General features: G+C 42.2%; 1 long non-coding RNA gene across 1 annotated transcript; it reads left to right on the top strand.

The window, feature by feature from the left end:
* Positions 1-443: 443 nt before the first annotated feature.
* LOC107703946 (uncharacterized) lies at positions 444-2,871 on the top strand. The gene is made up of 3 exons (XR_001635892.1): positions 444-464; positions 821-950; positions 2,857-2,871. It is a non-coding gene; the product is annotated as an uncharacterized LOC107703946 (long non-coding RNA).
* The last annotated feature ends 2,879 nt before the right edge of the window (positions 2,872-5,750 follow it).

The following is a 5,750-nucleotide window of genomic DNA, read 5'->3' as shown; positions in this document are numbered from 1 at the left end:
GGGCCCTCACGAGCACCCTTCTGAACGCTAAAATGACAAATGGGACACCCTACGGTCTCGTAGACTTAACAGACACGCCATTGTAAGTCCGTAAAACCACAAGTGCACATGAAGTGTTCCATTTGAGACAGGGCCTCAGACTCACACACACACAGACAGAGTTTTGTGTGTGTGGTGTAAGATGCCGTGTGCAGGTAAATGCTCTTTAATGACCCAGAGAGTGTTGGTTTATTAATGAGGATGTCAGTATTCATTCTGTGGTGTTTGTGTGTGTGTGTGTGTTTGTAGGACAATGGTGATGAGGACTCCGTGTGTCTGTGTGTGTGAGAGAGTGTGTGTGTGTGTGTGTGTCTGTGAGAGAGTGTGTGTGAGTGTGTATGTGTGTGTGTGTCTGTGAGAGAGTGTGTGAGTGTGTGTGTCTGTGAGAGAGTGTGTGTGTGAGTGTGTAGGAGTATTTCGCACAGGTGTGTATGTGTGTGAGAGTGAGTGTGTGTGTGTGTGTGTGTGTGTGTGTGCGTGCGTGTGTGTGTTTGTGTTTGTGAGTGTGTGTGTATGAGAGAGAGAGAGAGAGCGTGTAGATGAGTTCATGTGAGAGTCAGGCACATCCTCTAGAACCATCAGTGTAGAGCTTTGGGTTTGAGTCTCAATAAGGATTGTAAGAGCTGAAATCAGCCAACACTCACCCTGAGGAAAACTATCTAATATCTGACAAATCCTGAAAATGTAAGTAGCTGCAGGTTAGTGTGAGAGGAACTGTCATCAGCTCAGTGTGAACACAGCAGCAGTCACTGAAGAGTTCAGCCGTGTCTCTGATTCACAGACGGATGAAGAGAAGCAGCAGGGTCTGCCGGTGGTGATGCCCGTGTTTGATCGCAACACCTGCAGCATTCCCAAATCCCAGATCTCCTTCATCGACTACTTCATCACCGACATGTTTGACGCCTGGGACGGTAAGAAACAGGATCATTAAGTTGGCTTGAGGCAACTTACTGATCTACTATTTAAACGTATTATTATTATTCTTCTGAACCAAAATGTAAACACTATCTCCTCCAAGAGCTTTCAAGCTACAACCACCAAACTCGGGTCAGACCTATAGACTGGTCTGACTCGGGTTGCTATATCTTTTCTAACTGATCCGATTTGTGGTCTATCTATCTAGCTGGTTGGCTGCTTCCAGGCTGGTCTTAAAGTGGTTTTGGCACCTTTTTAGCTGGTCAGGCTGGTCTTAGCTGGTCAAGCTGTGAGACCTGCTAAAAGACCAACCAAGTTTAACCCAGATATTTTCAACTTAAACCAGCTACGACTAGGCAACCAGCCTAAGCTGGTTTTAGCTGGGTTTTTTTCTGAATCAACTGGTTTTAGCAGGTTTTAACTGTATTAGCATAGAAACATGCAAACAACGTGCTAGTAACTTGCTAATCATGCTAACAACATGCTAGTATCTTGCTAATCATGTTAAAAACATGCTAGTAACATGCTAATCATGCTAGAAACATGCTAGTAACTTGATACTCATGCTAACACCATTATAATAACTTGCTAATCATGTTAACAACATGTTAGTAACATGCTAATGATGTTAGAAACAAGCTAGCAAACATGCTAGTAACATGCTAATCATGCTAGAAACATGCTAGCAACATGCAAGATCAGCTGGTTTTAGCTAGTTTTAACTGCTAGTAACTTGCTAGTCATGCTAACAAAATGGTAACACCATGCTAGTAACATGCTAATCATGTTAACATGCTAGTAACATGCTAATCATGTTAGAAAACATGCTAGTAGCTTGTTACTAATGCTAACAAAATGCTAACACCATGCTAGTAAAATGCTAATCATGCTAGAATCATGCTAGTAACTTGCTAATCATGTTAACAACATGTTAACCATGTTAGAAACATGCTAATCATGCTAGTAACACGCTAATCATGCTAACATGTTAACTATGTTAGAAACATGTTAATAACATGCTAATCATGCTAGGAAAAATCTAGTAACAAATGCTAATTGTGCTAGCAACATGCTAATCATGCTAGCAACATGCTAGTAACATGCGAATCATGCTAAAAATATGTTAGCTAGTAACTTGCTAATCATGTTAACAACATGCTAGAAAAATGCTAGTAACTTGCTACTCATGCTAACAAAATGTTAAAACCATGCTAGTAAAATGCTAATCATGTTAGAAGCATGTTAGTAACTAGCTAAGTATGTTAACAACATGCTAGTAACATGCTAATGATGCTAGTAACTTGCTAATCATGCTAACAACATGTTAACCATGATAGAAACATGCTAGTAACATGCTAATCATGCTATCAACATGTTAGTAACATGCTAATTGTGCTAGCAACATGCTAATCATGCTAGCAACATGCTAGTAACATGCTAATCATGCTAAAAACATGTTAGCAACATGCCAGTCATGCAAGAAACAGCCTAGCAACACCCACAGGTACCCTACCAATATGTTTTATATCTATTTTTCTGATAGACTGTATTGCCTTGAAAACATTCAAACTTTAATCTGTAAAACTATTTTAACTTTCAAACTATTTCAAACTGAAAACTTTCAGACTGCAATCTTTTAAAACTACTTCAAACTTTCTGGCTAGGCTTTTTCGAGCCAACTTAAAGTTTACTCATCTAGTTTCATCTAGATTTATACTGTTTTACTGTCAGATTTGTTTTGAGCTGAAGTGATGCTCCTCTGATTTAACAAACCCTCCTATCTAAATCATTTCAGATCAAATACATGAACACCGAGATGTACTGAATGTCATCAAAATGATGGGCATGTTGACAATAATAATAATAATTATTATTTCTAAAGTGCCTTCTCTGTGTTTCTAGCGTTTGCTGTTCTGCGGCTCAGACGGACGCTGCTGCGGCTCACAGTGATTTACTCCATCATGAAGCTGAAGCGCTAGATCCTACAGCGTCCCACCAGCACTTCTGATGTGATCATCTTCCTCTGAATCCACGAGCAGACGCAGGCGAGAGCGCTCTTCTTCAGCGCTCGGCTCCCAAATTAAAAGAAAAATGAGATTATATTTTGTATTTAGGAACATTATGATTTTTAGCATTGTGACATTATTTTCATGATGAATTACCTCTTCAAATTCCTCTTTAAATTCTCATCTGTAATGTCAAAAGGAGTTATTTAAATTGTAAAGTATTTCTACATCATTGTAGTATTTGTTGTACTGCCCTTTTTGTTTTAATGAAAAAGCTATTTTTTATTGTAAAGCAGAACTGCAATAAAAAAATGAAACCACAATAATGAAACTAACGTCCAGGTGAGACTCCGGTGACAATTTGTGCTTGACTGTCAGAAAATAGTGCAGAAATCCAGGATACACTTCACACTTCAGTGCTTGGTTCTCGTTAGAGTTGTAGAACTTCTGAATTTGAGTGTGTGATGGTTTGGTTTGTCGTGAATCAGCAGCTCATGAAGTTCAGGACTGCTGCTGCTTCTGTGGTTCCTTGCACCCTTTTATGTTCATCAAACCTATCAAGAGGTGTTTTGGGTCCTGGTGTTGGTTATATGTTTCATTATCAATGAATAATCTTACAGTTCATAATCAGTTCTTCAGATCAGTATTTTGGTTTTTGAGCTTCAGTGTGAAGATGCGTTTCTAGAGAAATCAAGTTCTCATTGAAACCGAAAAAGGTTGATCAGAGGCTTCAGGCTGCAGAAGCGTCTCTGGTTCTGTTTGTTGAGCAGTGATTCTCCTGCAAACACATCCTGAGAATGACAAGTCTGTTTTATTTGTGTTCAGCCTTTCACAATACATAACATTTAAAACATTTGAACAGAAAACAGCTTTAAAGGAGTCATGAACTGAGAAATCAAAATTCCCTTGATCTTTTGACATACAAGAGGTCGTTGTACTATAAAAACATCCTGTAAGTTTAAGAACTCGACTTTCTCATTAGTCTAAAAACAGCTTATATTGAAGCCAGTCTGCTAAAAGGACAGGTTGTGCAATGCGCCACTTTAGGATGTACGGTAATAGTGTAGATTAACCCCGCCTCCACAGAAGAAGATCAATGCCTGCTTCTACACCACTGCCTGTTTAGCTCCGCCCACCGATTCTACACCACTGCCTGTTTAGCTCCGCCCACCGATTCTACACCACTGCCTGTTTAGCTCCGCCCACCGATTCTACACCACTGCCTGTTTAGCTCCGCCCACCGATTCTACACCACTGCCTGTTTAGCTCCGCCCACCGATTCTACACCACTGCCTGTTTAGCTCCGCCCACCGATTCTACACCACTGCCTGTTTAGCTCCGCCCACCGATTCTACACCACTGCCTGTTTAGCTCCGCCCACCGATTCTACACCACTGCCTGTTTAGCTCCGCCCACCGATTCTACACCACTGCCTGTTTAGCTCCGCCCACCGATTCTACACCACTGCCTGTTTAGCTCCGCCCACCGATTCTACACCACTGCCTGTTTAGCTCCGCCCACCGATTCTACACCACTGCCTGTTTAGCTCCGCCCACCGATTCTACACCACTGCCTGTTTAGCTCCGCCCACCGATTCTACACCACTGCCTGTTTAGCTCCGCCCACCGATTCTACACCACTGCCTGTTTAGCTCCGCCCACCGATTCTACACCACTGCCTGTTTAGCTCCGCCCACCGATTCTACACCACTGCCTGTTTAGCTCCGCCCACCGATTCTACACCACTGCCTGTTTAGCTCCGCCCACCGATTCTACACCACTGCCTGTTTAGCTCCGCCCACCGATTCTACACCACTGCCTGTTTAGCTCCGCCCACCGATTCTACACCACTGCCTGTTTAGCTCCGCCCACCGATTCTACACCACTGCCTGTTTAGCTCCGCCCACCGATTCTACACCACTGCCTGTTTAGCTCCGCCCACCGATTCTACACCACTGCCTGTTTAGCTCCGCCCACCGATTCTACACCACTGCCTGTTTAGCTCCGTCCACCGATTCTACACCACTGCCTGTTTAGCTCCGCCCACCGATTCTACACCATTGCCTGTTTAGCTCCGCCCACCGATTCTACACCACTGCCTGTTTAGCTCCGCCCACCGATTCTACACCACTGCCTGTTTAGCTCCGTCCACCGATTCTACACCACTGCCTGTTTAGCTCCGCCCACCGATTAACGCATGTAGTGTTTAATACAATGCAGATTGTGTCAAAGCAGCTTTACAGTGGCAAACAGGAAAATAGTTTGTCAATAATGGAAGAGAACAGTACAAAATAATAAAAAAGGCAGGTCATGACCCCTTTAATAGCACTATAGTGTAGTTGTAGTAATGTAAAGTGCAGTGAGATATTCAGTACCTTTAAACCTTTCTTTTGAACTCAGTACGCTGGTGGGTGTTTGAGTGTAACAACATTAATAATTTAATGTGATGGAAATTATGATGATACTTTATTGTCCCTTTCGAGGGAAATTAGTTTTTGTTAATACATGTGAAGCTGCATCAGAAGATAGCATCCAGCCTGACTCCAGCCGTTCATCAGGAACAGATCAATGTCTCCTGCATGCTTCCATATTTCGATTTAAAATGCAGAGTTGAAGCTGACCTTTGACCTTGAGGCTTGTAGAGCTAAATTTCACTCAGTCGTGGCATGTTGACTTTAAAACTGAATAAAGATCAAATACAAACATTAAAGGTAAAACCTTTAAGGTGTCAGTTTTATTCGGAAAATTTTAGCGAAATGTAAACACAGCTTACTGTAAACGCGAATGCCTT

Source organism: Sinocyclocheilus anshuiensis, unplaced genomic scaffold, assembly GCF_001515605.1.
Source record: "Sinocyclocheilus anshuiensis isolate Anshui unplaced genomic scaffold, SAMN03320099.WGS_v1.1 scaffold1059, whole genome shotgun sequence".
NCBI lineage: Eukaryota > Metazoa > Chordata > Actinopteri > Cypriniformes > Cyprinidae > Sinocyclocheilus > Sinocyclocheilus anshuiensis.
This window is presented reverse-complemented; position numbering and strand designations above follow the sequence as displayed.